The sequence below is a fragment of the Eulemur rufifrons genome, chromosome 8 (assembly GCF_041146395.1).
Source record: "Eulemur rufifrons isolate Redbay chromosome 8, OSU_ERuf_1, whole genome shotgun sequence".
In the NCBI taxonomy this organism is placed as follows: Eukaryota; Metazoa; Chordata; class Mammalia; order Primates; family Lemuridae; genus Eulemur; species Eulemur rufifrons.
Window position 1 is genome coordinate 105,176,542 of NC_090990.1, and position 19,581 is coordinate 105,196,122.

Here is a 19,581-nt window from a genome sequence, read left to right on the forward strand (position 1 = left end):
AATGGAAACAATCCCTACTGTGCGCACCCGCGGGCAGATTACCTGGAAGGCTGGACTCGCCCCCTCTCTGAGCAAGCGCAACATGCAAAAAGTGAGGTGCTGCCTCTGGATCAGGCCTGTAGGAATCTTCCACTGTCGAAATGGTGTGGCCGTACCTATCTTTCTGGTTCAGACATTGCAAACATCTGGAGGGCCTTTTTAGACCAAATCAGAAATGAATGAGTTGAGATGAGGTTCTGCACTATTTTAAATAAAATCTAACTAATATAATAAAATCTAAACTTGATGACATTCTTTAACACCCAATTAGTATTATTATTTTGCTAACAATAAATGAATCAAGAATAATTCGCATAGACCAAAGTGCACAAACCTTAAGTACATGGCCCATGAATTTTGACAAAAGTAACCACTTAGATCAAGTTATAGAAAATTTCCCTCGGCCCAGAATGTCCTTAGAGCCCTTTCCAATCAATCCCCACCCCCTCCTCACTTAGGCAATCACCAGTCTGATTTCAATCTCCGTAGAAAAGTTTTACTGATTCTTAAAATTCACATAAATGATTATACTTTTGGGTCCATTTCTTAAAAATATAAGGTAATATTTTTGAGACCTATTTGTTGCATGTATCAGTTTCTTGGGGTTATCGATGAGTGTTATTCCAGTGTGTGAATACAGTATGTTTGACGGACAGTTGGGTGGGCTATTTTCAGTTTGGGCTATTGTGAATAGGGTGGCTATGAACATTCTAGAATGGGTCTTTTTGTGGACTTTTTTCATTCATTTCCTTTGAGTATAAACATAGTTGTGGAATAGCTGGGTCATGTCATAGGTGGTAAGTGTAGTTTTAATCTTATTAGAGACTATCAAACACTATTCCAGAATGATTGCACTATTTACTCTCTCACCAGCAAGAAGATATACAGTTGCTCTGCATTCTTGTAAGTATATGGTTTTCTCTGTCTTTTAAATTTTACCTGTGTGGATGGGTGTGTAGTGATGTATCCTGGTACTTTAGATTTGCATTCCCTCAGTGAGTAATGAGCTTGAGAGTCCTTTCTTATGCCTTTTGACCATGAAGAAATCTTCTTTTGAGAAGAAACACTGTTCAGTGTTTGGTCCACTTTTAATTGTTGTCAATTTGTTTTTTACTTTTTATGAAAACTTTTTATATTAGAATAGATTTAGATTTACAGAAAAGTTGAGAAGAGAGTAGAGAGAATGGAGTAAAGCAGATGGAATGGATTTTGAGTGGACCAACTCACACTTAAAATTGTTTTAGCCTCCTCCTCCCAAGACCAATGTATATTTTTGAAAGACATCTCCTTATTTAAATCTGCAGACAAAATGTGGGATAAAAGAGCATAACATACTAACCTCCTCAGAGTGCTTGTTTCTGGAAGCGGGGAAGGGAATGGGAGTGTGATAAACAGAGAAAATAGTGAAAGACAGCAAGGGCCATGCTCAGAGCCACCACTAGAGTGTGTTGTGAGCTAAGGGGCATGAATGCCTTCATCCTATACACCTGAGATCTAAGACAATATATTAACTAACAGGGAGCATGGAATTTCAAAAACACTATAGGAAAACAGAAAATGTATTCAAGCAGACCAGTCTAGTGAGGAAAGGCAGGAAGAGATTTTAAAAACAAAACAAAACACTAAAACCCACACAATGAAGTGGTGGAAATGAGAGTAGTTATGCCAATAATCCCCAGTATAACACTAATGGCTGCTAATTATAATGGATCGAAATCTTTCTGACTGGACATAAAAGTAAATTCTAGCTATAGCAGTTTATAAGACAGAAAAGGGTGAAATATTAAGAGCGGTACAAATCTGTGCCAGGCCTATTGTAAACCAAAGAAGGAGAACGAAAACACGAATATTCCACAAAGGCAAACGGCAAAAGAACACTTTACATTACACAGCGGAGTAATATCTTAGCATTTACCCAGAATTGAATCGAATCAAATCGAATTGTTTTTCCCTGAACTGGTCGCCTTGAGTAGCCCACAAGGGTGCAGTGAAGGAAAGAAATCTTGGAGTGAAATGTTTGTTTATTGGCTCTTGTGTAGGTCTCTGTAAGGCGTAAGAATTTAAACGCAACATTTGATCCCTGGCCCTTTCCAGGGACGATAAAGAGGTGTTAGGCGGAGAGAAGCCCAATTGTCACCCAGATCTTCTGGAGTAAGCCAGGCCACCTCCAACAGTCTGGCTTCCCAACCCGTCCTCCTGGGTTCTGAAGGCCTGTTTGGGAAAAGAAGTGGTGTTCGTCTGAGGGTTGGGAGGTACCAAGCGATGCGAAGGCAAAGAGAATATATCAGCAAGTGAGGAAATGAACTTTCCAGGGGCTCAGGCCAGATCCAGGGCCAGAGCCAAGAAACTGGGTGACTTTCTGCTGTTTTCCTCCCGAGGTCTGTTATGCAGTTGGTACACGGTGTACTTCAGAATTCGGCTTTTTCAAGTCAGATCTTTCTGTCCAAAGCCGTAACTTTGTAGTGTTGCCTGACGTAAATCTCCTATGCGAGCCTTTGGCGTAGGGCCCTTTTTGTTGTTGTTAGTCACATTTTCTAAAGAGAATACAGTGAAAATCATGAAGCTGCTTTTTCCAAGGCCTTCTTAAATTTCATCCATTGACATGCAGATGGACTTAGGTCAGGCAGCATTGGTGGTTCAGTGGTAGAATTCTCGCCTCCCACGCGGGAGACCCGGGTTCGATTCCCGGCCAATGCAGTGGTTCGTCCCAACTTGTGCTTTTATATTCATTACAGTGCCTACTCTTCAGCTAAGTGAGGTCCTTTTCAGGTTCTGACCTTCAGGAACTCCTGGCCACAATAAAGACAAGAAAAAGGGAGCCACTGTCTACCCTTCTGGATTATATCCAAAACGGAAGACTTTAAAGAATTTCTCTAAGCGGGGATTTTGCCCAGAGACATTCTCTCCCGGAGCAGCAAGTGTCTGCTTGGCTTGTGCAGTCTTCCGTATTTCATTCCCAAACTAGTGTTACTTTTATTCTCCCTGCAGGTGGGTTCCTGGAATCCAAAGAGTTATCTGGTCACTGATTCACTTCCTGGATCTTGGACAGACCACTGGACCATGTGTCACTATGGAGTGGGGATCAAGTAATGAAATTCCTGAAAGGAGAGCAGCTGTGGGTGTACCCTACACACCTTGCTGAGGAGTCGTCAGGGGCCTCGGGAAAGGGGGAGGAATCCGCCTGGAAGTGAGGGGAGCTTCGGGGAGAGGCCTTCGGACCTTCCTGTCCAGGAAGGCCCCAGTGCTCTTGGTAAAATTAAGGATGAGCCCCAACTTAAGGTGGAGAGCAGCACGTCCCCCCAAATCGTCTCTATCACCCTTGTTTTTTTATTCTCCACGAGGAAAATCTTCCCTTCGGGAGATTACTTTCCATGCTTATGGCTAAGCAGCACGGGGAGGAGGCCATGACACTCACTAGCTCTGGAGGTTTGGGGGAGGACACTCTGGAAAAGGAAAGCCCAGGGATCATCTGATTTGTCCACACCTGCCTTCCTCAACAAACTCTTTTCCTCAGCAAAGCTTATATGGGTTCCAGGTGTCACATGGCGGCTGCAGCACACCGGAGGATTAAGTGCCACTGATAAATTTCTTTCTTGGAGGGATAGGAAACGCAAGTGGCAAGAGGCAAACCGAAAATGCTTTTCTCTGTCTTCTTCTTTCTCTCTGCTACCTGTGAACATCTGCTTCCACACACGCCAGTTCAAGATATCCTTCGGCCCGGAATGGTGGCTGATGTGTGTAATTCTAGGACTTTGGGAGGCCAGGGAGGGAGGATCGCAGGAGCTCAAACCCTGTCTGGGCAATAGCTAGACCCCTCTCCTCAAAAAATAACAGAGTAGCCTTCTACCTCTGTGGAAGTTTACAATTTTCACAGTTCCTGTAAGCCATATTTCCTTCTGGCTTTTAGAATTCTTCCAGAGTCAATTGTGAAGAGCTGATCAGCAGTCCAGACTGGTTCAACACCCTGGGTCATCTGTCTGGTTTGGGTATTAGGGTAAAGCTTGCCTCGGAACAGCGTTCAGACTTGTTCCCTCAGCTCCTAATTTCTGGAAGAGACTGCAAAGAGAATTGGCATCATTTCCTCCTTAAGTGCTTGGTAAAACTCACCAGCGAAACCATCTAGGGTTGGTGCTTTATTTTGGAAGGTTGTTAATTATCCCATTAATTTCTTTAATAGATACAGTCCTATTTAAGTGATCTATTTCTCCTTGTGTGAGTTTTGGTAGATTGGTCTCTTACAAGGACTTGGGCCATTTCGTCTAAGTTATTAAATTTGTGGGTAGGGAACTGTTCATAATAGTCCTCTATTATCCTTTTAATGTCCACGAGATCAGTAGTGAGGGCCCTTCTTTTCATTTTGATATTAGTAATTTATATCTTCTCTGAATATTTCTTGGTTAGCCAGATGGAGGTTTATTCATTTTATTGATCGTTTGAAAGAACTAGTTTTTGGTTTTGTTGATTTGGTCTATTAGTTTCCTGTTTTCAATATCATTGATTTTTATGGTTTCTTTTCTTCTGATTCCTTTGGATTTAATTTGCTCTTCTTTTTCGAGTTTCTTAAAGTGTAAGCTTAGATTATTGGTTTAGATCTTTTTTGTTTGCTAATATATGCATTCAATGCTATGAAGTTCTTTCTTAGCACTGCTCTTGCTGTATCCACAAGTTTTTATAAGTTGTATTTTCATTTTCATTTAGCTCAAATATGCAGTTTCTCTTGAGGCTTTTCTTTGACCCTTGTGTTATTTAGAAGTGTGTTCTTTAATCTACAAATTTGGGTTTTCCAGCTATATTTGTGTTACTGATTTCTCCTTGAGTTCCACTGTGGTCTGAGAACAACCTTTGTATGATTTCTATTCTTTTAAACGTGTTGAAAGCTATCATATAGGCCCGAATGTGGTAGATCTTCCTTCCCCACAGCCTATTTGCCTCCCTGCTTTCTTCAAAAGAAGAGTCCAACATGAAAGTCCTAGTGCTCTGAGGAGCAGTGGCATGCTCCTGAAGCCGCCAAGTCCCCACGTGTCAGGGAGTGGTGGCCTCTCTGTGGCTACAATGCAGAACTGATCTTGAAACACACCTTTGCAAGGTGACAATGTGTGACAGATGGTCACCAGAGCCTGGGCAGTGGACGAGGTTGTCAGGACAATGTTGTCAGGATGAGGTGGGAGGGGAGGTGCCCAGGGGGAGAAGGGGACAAGCACCAACGCCTCTGTGTCCAACCTCAAAAAGGACTCAAGGGGATGCAGAAATGGAGACAGTGTGAATGGGAAACTCTTTCAGGCTAGGCTTCCGGGCCCTGAATCGGTCTCTGTTCTTACCCCTGCAACCTGCTGCACCTGAAGTAGTTCCATCTTAGTTGATGGAAAATCCATCTTTCCATATGCTCGGTCCAAAAATCATAGAGCTTTCTTTTACTGGCAATCTTCCTCTCACACCCTGTATCCAATTTGTAAACAGTTCATGTTATCCTGAATAGTCTTGTCTGGACTTAAATCTAACAACTTCCTTTTTTCTGGTCTATGAACTTGGACAAGCAATTCTTCTCATAAAGGATTGAGTCAACTCAGTACCCTGGGTTCACTCAAACCCCAGGGTCTCAAACCTAAATCCCTTAATTACAAGACATCTCTGTGCCCGTTCTTTGACTCTAGCCTCAAAATCAGCCTTTCCAGGCATATGCACAAGGGCCAAGTAGAGGGCGTGACAAAATTTACGAGGCAGGGCTGTTCTAGTCCCCTAAGAAGATTTTAGGCAGAGTTCTGAAATCATCAGGAATTCCATTTTCCTGTCTTGAACAAGAAGGTCCATAGTTTTCTTCTAGCATTAGACAGCACCAGATCTGAAAAAGATATTTAAGAATGTTATTCCTTTGCTCAAATGCTCTTTCTCCAAAATAGCACAACTACAGTCCTCCCTGGAATCATGACCCACTTATGAGCACCGCTCTTGCTTGGTACCATCATCCCCCTTTCAACGTATCACCTGTTTGACCTACACTCCTTCCCATATGGCTATGCTTTCCAGCTCAGGTGTGCTTTCCTAATCGTAGAACTAGCAATAACCATAGCCTTCCTTACTAACACTTCTCTTGGCCCCACCACCAGGCAAATGACACTGGATTTGACAGGTAAAGAATCTTAGGATTGTCCCTGTTGCTTGGTGTTAGGGACTGAATTGTCTTCTTCAAAATTCACATGCTGAAAGCCTAACCCCCAATGTGACTGCATTAGGAGATAGGGCCTTTAAGGAGGTAATTAAGGTTAATGAGGTCATAATGAGGTAGGAATGATGTCCGTCTAAGAAGAGGAAAGTCCAGATGTCTCTCTCTCTTCCTCCACACAGGCACAGAGGAAAGGCCATGCGAGGACACAGCCTTCTCCAAGCCATGAAGAGAGGCCTCACCAGAAACCAACCCTGCCAGCACCTTGATCTTGGACTTCTGGCTTCCAGAACTTTGGGAAAAATAAATGCTTTCTGTAGTTGTGTGTATATTGATGTCTGGGCCTAGGACCACAAGATCAGGCAAAATGGAAAGGGGGAGAAAAAAAAGAGGGTGGGAAAGACATAGAGTTCCAAAATTGTGTCCTCTACCCCCATCCAGACCTTAGAAATTTTCCAGTGGAGGTTGCACTGTGTGTCGTCAACTATAGTCTGAGTACACAATCACTTGAACAACTAAGGCAACTTTTCCAATTTTTCCCATCACCTGCTTGGGGAAAGAAGTATTTCAATGACCCATTCCCATATTTATTGAGACAAATGTTCTGAGGTTGATAAAGAATGTGTTGTATCCAGGTATTATTGCCTTTCTCTGTGCCAAGAGTGTCATCTTCACTCTGTTAGTCCATATTTAACCGTAAGTTTGAATCCTAGCAAATCTTAACTGCCTCTGAGAAACCTAATATAAGATGTGCCCAATCTGAAACTTGTACAAAGGTCAGTACAGTAACTGAGGAGGAAGAGCCCCATTACAAAAAGTCAACTAGGGTTATGGGTGATAGTTGTAAGTTTCAGTGTTGGTCTGTACTCAGGTTCCCCTTCTGCATCAAGTGTATACGCTAATTTGCATGGATCTTCCAGGTGCTCATTATCCCTCATGGCCTCGAAGTGATCAGCTAAAAGACTTTGTATAGGATACTGAAGCGAAAGTAGTCCAGAAATACATGAGAAGATAAGGGTTTCATAAAATAGATATGTAATTCTATATCTGTTTAAGAGGTAGAAAGCTGTTGTCACTCTAACAAGAGAAAGCTGTATGATCTGCACAGTCATACCTGTTTTGGGCCCACCAGAGCTGGGGTTGCAAGGCTACAGGGTCAACTGAAGTCCAAAGCATGACAAAGCCCTCCATGGAAGGACGAATACTGACACATTTCATCTTTGGCAGATAATGGAAGGAAAAGAAAAACTGAGTCCTCTCTATTCAAAAAGCTAAGCCACAGCTTGTAACTTTCTGTATTTGCTTTTGAAGTCTTTTATTTATCACTCTGGTTAAATGAATGACTTGTTTCACAGTGACCTGTGGTCCTATTTTGATTACGTACTCTAAACTATCTTTGATGTTTTTAATAAACTTCCCAAAATCAAATTCTAAATTAAGCCTTTTTGATCTCAACCTAACTTTCAGAGCTTCCAGAGGGCCCCTGGAATATCTCAAGAGAGTTTATTCTCTCTCCTTCTAAGAAGGGAGATACTAAACTTGTTAGGCCTGTTTGGTATGTTCAATTTGCATGGGAAACATTGTCAAATAAGAATGACATTTTACCTTCTTCAAGTTATATTTGTATATGGATATATGTTATTAATGAGGGTCCCAGAAATTGTATGAAACTCCTAGAAACCTCTCACAGCCTGATATAATGTATTAGTCATAGTTCTAATTACTTGCAATATTGTATGCCACAGAAGTTACCAAATTTCCTTGTCAGTTGCATCATTATTTTGCTGCACTCTCATCAGATTTGCAACCATGGCCATTTTGAGTCTTGTCATCCACAGACAGAATTGTTTTGCTCTCATGCTTTCCTGAAAGCATTTGGAAGTAGCTATAATCATGAACTGTTTCGTCTTTGAGGAGATACATGGAAAGAACTGACAAATACAGGTTTCTAACTTTAAGATCCTACCATTGAACTGGGTAAGAATATCCAGAATTCTAAGAAAGAAACTGATTGTTTCATAAAACTGCTCATCCAACATCAAGCAGCACAAGAACTAATTGTGTGGGACTAAAAGAACTGATGAAGAAGAATTATGGTTTCTTTATGGCCTTTTGTTTGAAACATACCTTGTTCTTGATGTCTTGTTTTCCAGATTTAAGGAAACCTTTTTCTTTTCTCTTAAGCTATCTATAGCTTATAGCAATTTGGTAAAGTATACTTTTGTGGAAAAAGATGAAACAATTACTTTTTTTCTCTCCCAGATCCTTTCAGAATTTGGTAACTATTCCTGGGTATTCCTACTTTCATGATAAGGGAAAAAAGCACATGACAGAAATATCATACTGGCTTGGAGGGCTGGGGAAACTGTTACAAAGCAGATTAAGTAGGTACAAGATAATTACTAAGGGGGATATGAAGAGTGCCTTCCGCCCCACTTTCATGAGTGCCTCAGCACTTTCTTGCCTTGAAATGTCAGGCTCAAACTGGCCCTGACTGCTTTAGAGCTGCTTTGGTTGTCCTATAGTGCCCTTTAGCTAACTGTAGTACAAAAACTATATCATTAACATAACACGGGTTACATGACAACACATGATGATGGTACTGTGCCTGCCTGACTTGTTTCACTGTGAATGCTTGTTCACTGAAGAAGATACATTGTAAAAACTTTGCATTGCTCATTGGGAAGAGATTTAAAGCAACAAAACAGGGTGGGCAGATGCAGATTTTACTAGCAAGAAGCTCCTGTGGAAGAAATTCCTGTGCTGTGCAGGTGCAAGCTCCCTTGTAAGTAATCTCAAATAAACTCATCTAACTCAATAAGCTGGGCTTGTCTTGGTCACTCTTTGATCTCTCAGCTCCCTCTCAGGTTGGGGGGGTGGGGCGGGGAAGCTTTTCTATACTGTTCTGGGATTTTCCCAAAAACACATGGCAATATAGTTGTTTGCATAAGTTCAGTAAGAATCTATTTTCTCGGCTGGGTCCAGTGGCTGGAACTTGTAATCACAGCTACTTAGGAGGCCGAGGCAGGAGGATCACTGAAGGCCCAGGCATTCGAGACCAGCCTGAGCAACATAGCAAGACACCATTTAATTAGCTGGGCATGCTGGCAAAGGTCTGTAGTCCTAGCTATTGGGGAGGCTGAAGTGGGAGGATTCATTGAACCCAGGAGTTAGAGGTTGCAGTGAGCTATGATGACATCACTGTAGTCTAGCCAGGGAAACAGAGCAAGACCCTATATTCTCTCAAGGCTCTAAGTGCACATTCGCAGCCTCAAATAGTATGCCAGATGGTTTCACTGTGAAAAACAAGTTGAACAGCAATATGCCTTATCTTGTGGCCTATGAATTTCATGCTGATAAAGACAAACCAGCCATGGTGGTGACAAAGAGTGGCATTCATGTCCAAGTTTGGGTGAAGCTCTCATCAAGGAGAGACTGGCTAGAAGGAGGAAATAAGTTTTCGTTTTAAATTGGGAGGCTATGAGGCTGAGAAGGCCCAGGGCTTTAGCTTCCTATGTAAGCAAACTGAAGCCCAATGCAAACCGTAAAACAAAACTAGGGGCTTTACCAATCAGAAAGCACCAACTAGCCTCTAACTAAGGACTTTTCACTCTAACCAATCAAATGTGATCAAATATGTTTCCTTTTTTTTTTTTTTTTTTTTGGTTTTTTTGAGACAGTGTCTCACTCTGTTGCCTGGGCTAGAGTGCCGTGGCATCAGCCAAGCTCACAGCAACCTCAAACTCCTGGACTCAAGCAACTCTTCTGCTTTGGCCTCCCAGAGTGCTAGGATTACAGGTGTGAGCCACTGCACCCGGCTAAATATGTTTTCTTTGTCATGCTTTTGTGAATACTTTAGAAAAGTTTCTTCTCTCACCCCTCCCAGAAGAGTCCTGAGCCACTTTGTATCTGCCTGATTCATGAATCACTGAATTCACTAATAAAGTCTTCAAAATTTGAATATGCTTAGGTTTATCTTTTAACAATCTAAGAATACCCTTCAAAACTTTCCTGAAAAATACACAGATTATTATTTTGAGATATAATATGGATTTTCATCTATTACACATGGAAATATTTAGCGAGGCAGCATTTTGTGAACATAAATACTGTATACACTGTAAGAGTCATTGGGTACACATACCTTATAGGCCAGCAATGAGTGCTCTTGGGTGCCTTGACACATGTACACTTTTTAAAAACTGTGCAATTTATGGGTTATGATGTGTTGAGAAATTGGAATGGAATCACCTTCGCCAAGTTCTCAGGAAACACACTGTGCCTGGATCAGTGTCAGAGCCCCGCCTTGGGCCTCGACAGTACATGGTTTGTTTTGAGTCACAGCAGATGAGTATGGTCTGGTTTGAGTGTTCTACAGAAATGTAAAACACGGCTGATTGATTTTGATTTTAAATCTAACAAACATATGTTTGTTGTAAGAAAAACTTACCCAGACCCACCAAACAAACAAACACATGAGTCTGTGAAGAAGAAATTGAAGGTTCTCCTGCTTCCCGATGTCAGTGGCTTGCTGTCACAGCTTTATATGTACATGTAGAAAGTGGTGGTGGCTTTGGAGTGTGATAGGTACTATGTGGTCAAGGAACCCAAGAAGTCCTTCCCAAGTCCTTCCTGACAGCCATCTGGCCTCCCTGGGCAATGGGACAAGTGTGAAGGCAAAGAAAAAGCAAATAACACTAATGTTTGCAGAAATGTCACCTCAGGACAGAAAACTCTGGTCAACTGAGACAGAGTATGTGGTTTATGATAGAGGCTGACAGGGCTCATCCCTGGCCCTAAGCCCAGAGTGGACTTTACCTCATTTTCCAAAGTGGCAATGAAATGACAGAAGGCAATGAAAGCAAAGAAGAGAGGCAGACAGACAGGAAGATGGATGACTCCACCTCTGTGGTCAAACTCCCTGGAGTGTTGCTTGTGGGATTAAAAAGAATGTCTGGGGTCTTGGTGGATGGGAAGGATGGCTCCTCCTGTAGTCCCCTGTTTAGACAGGGTAAAGGAACAACATATAGTGGGGTTCCATGGTGTAATGGTAAGCACTCTGGACTCTGAATCCAGCGATCCGAGTTCAAATCTCGGTGGGACCTTTCTCTTTAATGGGGAAGACCTTTTCCTTAAAAAAAAAAAAAAAAAAAAAAAAAAAAAAAAAAACTCCCTTAAATGGAATGTGGGTTGGGCTTCCTCGTCCCCTCCACATCCTGGTTACCAGGAAAGAAAATTTTCAGTCCAGGTCCCCGCGTCTCTTCTGCACCTGGCTACGCCTCCCGACTGGGCTTCGCCCCCCTTCCTCCGGAGCTGGCATCCCAGAAACCGGGTTCTCAGAGTGGCGAGTCCACACGGGAATCGCTGCCACATGGAGTTGGGACGACAGAGCCTGGGGCGTCCCCGTCTTCGGCGAGCCCACCTGGCCTCGTGCAATCGGTCCTCCCAGCTCCACCGCCCAGGGGCCCAGCGACACATCAGGTCCCCAGCGACACATCAGGTCCCCACCCTCTGCTCAGCGGCACCCTCGGGCCTGGGTGAGGGGCGGGTTTCCTCCACTAAAAGGGCTGCCGCCCCGAATCCTCAACCCCGAGGTTTCTTTCACCCCGGGAATCCGGTAATTGCACCAGTTGTCTTTTCCGTACCTAAAAGGTATTAATAAATATGAGACTTTTGACAGGATTAGCTCAGTCATTGGGGACTGCGTCTTGGATTTGGGTCCATGGCCTGAGACCTCACTTGGGAGTAGTACCGTGTTTTATTCAAATGGCCGATTTTATTCCAAATTTTAATTTATTCTGTTCTTCATGTTGAGATTTTATTCAGACTTTCTAGCTCCCCAGTCTCGATTGCGGACACTGAAAGTCGCGGTCACGCGACGCTCTGCAGCCTGACTGCAGCAAATCTCACTCTGTCGCCCGAGGCTCGGCCAGAAAGAGCAGCGCGCGGACCGGAGCGCGGAGCTCCGCGACCCGCGGCCGCCCAGGCCGGGCCCCTCGGGGCCGGTGGGGCCGAGCCGGGCCGCTCCGAGGGCGACCCGGGACCGCGGGCCTCCCCTGCGTCCCACCCGGAGTCCACTCAAAGGAGAAGACGCCTCAGGACGCGACCAGATGGGAAAATGTTTTCTTCTGCTCGGCAGAAAACTTAGGACGGGGACCATGGCGGATCCCCACAGCAAGTTAAAATGTTCTCCAGAGGCTGAGGAGCATCTCTCCGGCTTTGATATTCTGGGACTGAAAGCGGTTAGAAGGACCGGAGAAGCTCCCTTTGGAGGACGCGAATAGAGAGAGGCGTGGGGCCGGAGAGAATAGCCCAGGAGGCTGGCGACACACGGAGCAGCAGAGGAAGGACAGAAGGGAGAACGCAGGGGAGGGAAGGGAGGGCGGCTGGGCGTCCCCTGCAGAGCTTCAGTCGCTGGGCTTGGGCGACCGCAGCTCCTCACTCCGGAGGGCTCCGGTCCTTTACCGATCCACCCGACGACCCGGTTCCGCACGGATGTCGCGGAACGCTTGCCTGGCATTTGTTCTTGCAAAGTTTCCCTTTCCGGTTCGGTTCCGAGGCGCGGGTCCAGTCGGTTTGCAAGTGAGTGGAAGCCAAGGCGGGCGCCTGTGGGCTCCCTTGGAGTTGAGGGCAGCCAGGGAAACACACACACTGCCCGGTTTTCCCCTTGCAGGCGGGTCTGCAGGGCCTGGCATGGAAAACTGGAAAATCAAGGAATAACAGTATTTATTTGGAGAAGAGGAGGTAAATAGCCAAACTGGCCGCATGAGCTGAAAGTGGTCATTGTTAGGTCCGGAGCCGAGAGAGACACACGAAGCCTCATGTGTAGCAAAATGCTGTTTATTTTGAGCACCTGGGTTCAGATGGGTGGAGGCCGAAAAAGGCGTCCAGGAGACAAAAGGGCAGAGCCCTAGGTTTTATAGAGGGTTTTTCTGGGAGGAGTAAATAAATTCTTTTCAAACAACCGGGAGGGATAAGGAAAGTAAGTTCCCCTCTTGCATTCCTTTCCTTTATCTTCCTAGGGAACCACCGGGAGGGATGAGCATAGTCCTATCAGGAGGGATGAGGCAAGTAAGTTCCCCTTTTGCATTTCATTCCCTTATCTCCCTAGGAGCCTGGCAAAGTCTAGGTGCCTAATACACCCCTAGGAAGGGGAGAGAGGTGGGTTTTATAGGTGGTTTGGATGGAAGTTTGGGGAGGGTGAATTCTTTATGCCTAACAGTTATCCCCAAAGAGAAATGTAGGAGGGGATCAGGGGACTGTTGTTCATAAAAAGTTTTTGGGCACGTGTAACTTTAATGAAAATGTATGGTGCATTAAAAGAAATTCCTTTGTATATATGAATTTTTTTAAGTTCATCATTTGCTTTTGAATGTAAACTATTTTGTAGTTATAAGTATCACTCTTTCAAGATTCTAGGCTATGTGTGATGTGCATGATGGAGCTCAGGACGTGCCACCCCAAAATATAACACCTTGGCATATTGAACATTTTAAACTGACTGGATTTGAGAAAACAACAGAAGCAGAAAGGTGACCCTCCCTCTCCCCCTCCTTGTACCCTGAAGCAGGTCATAAAACCCCCACCTGAGAGGTGACCTCTCTATCTATAGCCAGAGGAAGGGAGCATCCTTATTGTTATAGCCTAAGATGAGAGAAATGACCACCTAAAGACCAAATTGAGCCAAATTAGGAGTCTTTATTAGCTGGCCAGTGACCACCCCTGTCCTGGGAAAGTCCAGAGACAGAGAATGGCCCCAATCTTAAAGTGAGCAGGGGTTATATACCTTCACCACTAACAATACTAACAATACACATATGGCTAAGAACATGTTGATTACAATAATTCATAAGCAAGCAACCTTACAGAAGCAAATAGCATCTGTTAAATCAAGGAACATTTCCTTGAGGAACATCCAAGGAACATTTTTCCAAGGAACTGCCAAGCGTAGTACAATGTAACTATACACACCCAATGATTTTAAACAATCACTTACAAGTTAATCACTGTAAATTTTTTTTTCTCTGTTATTCATGTATTCTTCTCTACTTCACACAACAGTGAGTCTGTACACAAGATGGCTGCACTAGCCTGCATACAAGATGGCTTCCCTTAAGCTCATTAAACTATAGTGAGTACTGCGCTTCATCACACTTATGTCTGAAGACACAAGGACACAGAGAAGAACCTGAACAAATAGGCCTCGCTGTATTTCCCCCAGTTCATTACCATTAGATCATACTCCTTTTGGGCTATCATATTTCTCCATGACTACCCACTCTTAATGATGCCTACTATAAAAAAGAGAAAGAAAAAGAAAAGAAGGAAAGAAAGAAATTAGGAAGGAAAGAAAGAAAAGAAAGAAACAAACAAACCTGGAAGGAAAGAAAGAAAGAATGCAAGCAAGCAAGCAAGCAAGATGCAGGTTTAACTGTTTCTTCAGACCTTCATTTCCCTATGGTGGCTTTTGTGTCAGGTAAAGCTCATTTTAAAGAAGTGTATAGGACAGAAGTGGTGGCTCACGCCTGTAATCCTAGCACTCTGGGAGGCCAAGGTGGGAGGATTGCTTGAGGTCAGGAGCCTGACCAGCCTGAGCAAGAGTGAGACCCCATCTCTACTAACTAAAAATAGAAAAAAATTTAGCCCATCGTCCTAGGAGCGCCTGTAGTCCCAGCTACTTGGGAGGCTGAGGCAGGAGAATCACTTCAGCCCAGGAGTTGGAGGTCTCAGTGAGCTATCATGATGCCACTGCTTTTCTATTGTTTAATCTGTCTTTTGTTATAGGGCCTCAGCCTGAACCTACGATGGGTGAGGAAAAGACATATTCTGTCCCCTACCTGGGGAAATGTCCTCTATTAGCCTGTTGCCATACCACCCTGAACGTGCCTGATGTCCTCTGATCTCACGAAGCTAAGTCAGAGTTGGATCTGGTTAGTACTTGGATGGTAAAAATGTCTTCCAAGGAAAAAGTTTTAAAAATTTTGTTGGGGTAGATGTGAAGGAAGAAATTGAGTGATTATTCCCCTTTTAATGAGCTGAACAGGTGAGCTAATGAACTCCCAGTTCCCCCCAGATAAAACTGATTCTGTAGGTCATTCCCTGAAGCTCCTTGAGGACCAAATCTGTGGGAGATTGAGGGGTTTTCCTGGGATCTCCCAGCCCAGCAGATTATACCGCTGGTCAGAGGATTACTGCACTCTCCCTGGGAGGGTCCACAGCCACTGGGAAGCATCACTGGTGTGACTTAAATAAAATCAGTTTTCATCACATCCTGTCTTTGTGCAGTGTTGCACCCAAAATACAAGAGCTAATGCTCAATGAGTACATGGAAGGTACCAGCTGGCAGGCAGAATTGATGAGTTTATGGGTGATGTCTTACCATCATCCTCATTTTACGTATGAGGAAACGAAGACACAGAGACATTAAGTAACCAGTCCATGGTCACTCAGCCAATGAAGTAGGATTTTTTTTTCTTTTTTTTTTTTTTAGCCAGAGTCTTATTCTGTTGCCCTGAGTACCACGGTGGCAGCCTAGCTCACAGCAACCTCAAACTTCTAGGCTCATGCGATCCTCTTGCTTCAGCCTGCGAGTAGCTGGGACCACAGGTGTGCGCCACCACACCTGGCTAATTTTTCTATTTTTAGTAGAGACAGGGTCTCACTGTTGCTCAGGCTGGTCTCAAACACCTGAGCTCTAGCAATCCTCCCTCCTCAGCCTCCCAGAGAGCCAGGATTACAGGCCTGAGCCACCACACTTGGCCTCAGTGAAGCAGGACTTGAAAGCAGGGATTTCAACCTAAGGCAGCCTGGCTTCAGAAGACATTCTCAGAGTCTCTGTGTTTCTGCATCTCTTTCTCTGCTGTTAAAAGAGAAACACATATGGTAAAAATGCTTGAAAAGAAATGTGAGTCTGTATATGTCTTTTGAAGAAACACCACAGGAGGAATTATATGGCAGGTATAAAACTGTCCTAAATATCTTCATGGTCCTCCTGCCTCCCAGCATCCTCCTTATCCCAACAACTGCTCCCCCAAATCATCAACTTAAACAGAATTCCTGCCAGCACTGGGTCTGTCCACCCCTTTGCTTTTCCTCTCACCTGCCCCACACCCCTTCCATGTCTATTCTGTTCTTTCACTTCCAGGTCATTCAGTTTTTTCATTCATAATTATGAAAAATAAGCTGGGAGTGGTGGCTGACACCTCTAACCCCAGCTATGCTGGAGGCTGAGGCAGGAGGATCGCTTCAGCCTCGGAGCTCAAGGGTGCAGTGAGCTATGACCAGGCCACTGCATTCCAGCCTGAGTGACAGAGCCAGACCCTGTCTCAAACAAAACAAAACAAAACAAAACCAAGGTAAATAAAAGAACCCTCTAAGGCTAAAATTAAATTAAATTAAAGACATTGGCCGGGCGCGGTGGCTCACGCCTGTAATCCTAGCACTCTGGGAGGCCGAGGCGGGTGGATCGCTCGAGGTCAGGAGTTCGAGACCAGCCTGAGCAAGAGTGAGACCCCGTCTCTACTAAAAATAGAAAGACATTATATGGACAACTAAAAATCTATATAGAAAAAATTAGCCGGGCATGGTGGCGCATGCCTGTAGTCCCAGCTACTCGGGAGGCTGAGACAGGAGGATCGCTTGAGCTCAGGAGTCTGAGGTTGCTGTGAGCTAGGCTGATGCCATGGCACTCACTCTAGCCTGGGCAACAGAGTGAGACTCTGTCTCAAAAAAAAAAAAAAAAAAAAGACATCAAGATTTGAAGTGGTTTTCTTCTTGCTCTTTAAAATCAAATTTATTAAGGTGTCATTACAAAATGGTACAATGCCTCCATTTCAATTTTCATGACATTTCTATTACTTCAGAATGTCCTCTTGTGCCCTTTGCCATCAATCCCCTGACCACCCACTGTCCTAGGCGATCAATGATCTAGTTTCTGTCATTATACTTATAGTTTTGCCTGTTCTAGAAAATCACCTTCTCAGTACCACACTGCATGTACTCTTTCTATCACTCAGCATGACGTTTTTAAGATTGGTCCGTGCTGTTGTGTGTTTCAGCAATTTATTCCATTTCAGTGCAGAGTAGTATTCCATGGGCTGAATATGTCACAATATGTCCATTCACCTCTTGATGGACATTTAACTCATTTCCAGTTTGGCAACTATTATAAACAAAGGCTGCTAAGAACAAGTCCTTTTTGTGGACATATGTTTTATACAGTCCATCTTAAATTTGTTATTCTTTAATACTAACTTACTCTGTAAATGGGTATTACATCCAGAAGTACAAAATTCATTCAAATGTTACAAAGGCCTGAAGCAGAAGTCTACACAGTTTTCTTTGTTATAGTTCATAATTAAGAGAAAAAAACTTAACTTGGATATTGTTCCCTACCAGTAAATCCTTAATGTAAGGCACACAGTGTGCTACGTGTATTATTAGCTTTTATTACCTAACCTGTGCAACAGCTCTATGAGGTACTTAATATTACTATTTTCCTATGACACTTGCAAAATTGAGGCCTGGCAAATTGAAGGAGCTGGCCCAGGGTCAAACAAAGGCACGCGGTGGCGCCAGGATGGAGACGAGGCCCTTCCCAAAGGCAGTCAGAAGCTAATGTCTCTGGAATAACCTCGGTATGGCTGATAGGCATGGAAGCCAAGAGCCAAGCAGTTCCAGGCCACTGCATCGGTCTGCTGCTTTCGGTCAGAAACTCCTGGATCAGGGATATGGAGCTTAAGTTAGTGATGATAGCCCCTAGACCAAGGACATTTCTTAAACACTCTAAAGACCCGAGTTTTCTCATGGCTGAGGCACTCTAAGTTGACTTCGGTCTTGGTTCATATGGTTTATATTTGAACAAGGAAACCTCCCGCTGCTGGGGAGACCTAGACGGCTCGTCTTCATCAAACTAGATCGGTCCATAGGATGGACGGCTTCTACTTGCAATTTCCTGGACACTCGCTGGGCGTCCTGTCGGATTTCTGAGGACCTGCCCACGGCGGCACCGTCCCCTACTCCACCCTGGGTATGGAAGCTTCTGAGGCCACGCGCATTGATGAGCGACGTCCCCGGGACTGGCAGCCACCAGGGGACGCCATGGTCTTCCCGCCACGGTCCTGCCTTTTCCATTGGCCAGGACGTTACAGCTCAGAAGCTGGAGTGGGGTCAGAGAACAACACACCTGGGGCGAGGCTGGCAAAATGCCCACAACCCCAACACTAGACCTGGGGCTTTCTTCTAAACTGTACTTCAGTACTCGGGCATTTTCAGATAGGGAAAAACACAAATTATGTACTTCTGGCAGTTAAAAAGAGATGCCATTCCTAGTGCCATCTGAGAAGGGTATTAAGGGTTCCCCTAATTTGGTAGGGGAACAGGCTGCTGAGGCATGTCAGCTGTAAAGTGGAGGCTGAGCGCGAGCTAGTGTTTCTGTCTACGAAGGTGATGAGCGAGGGTCTGAGGAAAGGCGGAGGGGAGGAAAACAGAGCCAGAGTGTGAAGGCGCGGCTTTGGGGTGAGAAGGATGGGTCAGGGTGGTATGGAGAGTTGGCTGGCAATGGATGTAGGATGTGGAAGCAAGACATCAAGCAGCCATGACTTAAGAAATGAAGTCTGAGGAAAGATTCGATAGTTAAACGGCAAAGGGCAGGTAGGGAAATCGCCTGGTACAAGCCTCCCGCAAGAGGGAGAAGCAGATGAGAAACCGGTCCGGCTCCTCACAAGATGTCCCATCTCACACTCCAGGGAGCCACCTGCGGGGCCTCAGTGAATATGTGCAAGATCCCCATGGCATCAGCAGAGCCGTTCCCCTACCAAAGTAAGCGGCTTACGTAACAACCGAACGGGAACACCGACAGCCGTGAAAGACAATAGTTTCTCTCTGAAGAAAACTTAATCAGTTGTGGATGAAATTTCCACTTAGGTGCATGATATCAGTACAAACTCCCGCTAGACAAAACAGGAAGCTTCCGATTAAGCCTGCACTTACCAACACGGTACGCAAAAAGGTGCTCAAGGGCGAGAACGCTTAGGAGCCGTACTTAACGACACAACTGGAAGAAAAAGAATAACACTAATGACAACAACAACCTTAGACTACTCAGCTTTAGAAATGTGATACAGCGTAATAAGAACAGCAACCAAAAACATAACGTACCCCCGTCTAAACAAACAGGCCCAAAACGTCTGACATTTAAACACCACAAAATCAGGGGAAAGCGCGAACGCAGTCCCCCACTACCACAAATTATGCAGTCGAGTTTCCCACATTTGGGGAAATCGCAGGAGTCAGCACATCCGGAGTGCAATGGATAAGCCTCGCCCTGGGAAAACCACCTTCGTGATCATGGTATCTCCCCTGCCAGGTAAGTATGAGCTGCT

At 44.5% G+C, this 19,581-nt stretch overlaps 3 non-coding genes across 3 annotated transcripts; 2 read left to right on the forward strand and 1 right to left on the reverse strand.

Annotated features, from left to right (window-relative positions):
* The first annotated feature begins 2,665 nt into the window (after positions 1-2,665).
* Positions 2,666-2,736, forward strand: TRNAG-CCC (transfer RNA glycine (anticodon CCC)). The gene has a single exon. It is a non-coding gene; the product is annotated as a tRNA-Gly (tRNA).
* Positions 2,737-11,232: 8,496 nt separating this feature from the next.
* On the forward strand, positions 11,233-11,304 carry TRNAQ-CUG (transfer RNA glutamine (anticodon CUG)). Its single transcript has one exon. It is a non-coding gene; the product is annotated as a tRNA-Gln (tRNA).
* An 8,105-nt stretch (positions 11,305-19,409) lies between these two features.
* LOC138390927 (U1 spliceosomal RNA) lies at positions 19,410-19,573 on the reverse strand. Its single transcript, XR_011234596.1, has one exon. It is a non-coding gene; the product is annotated as a U1 spliceosomal RNA (small nuclear RNA).
* Positions 19,574-19,581: the final 8 nt, after the last annotated feature.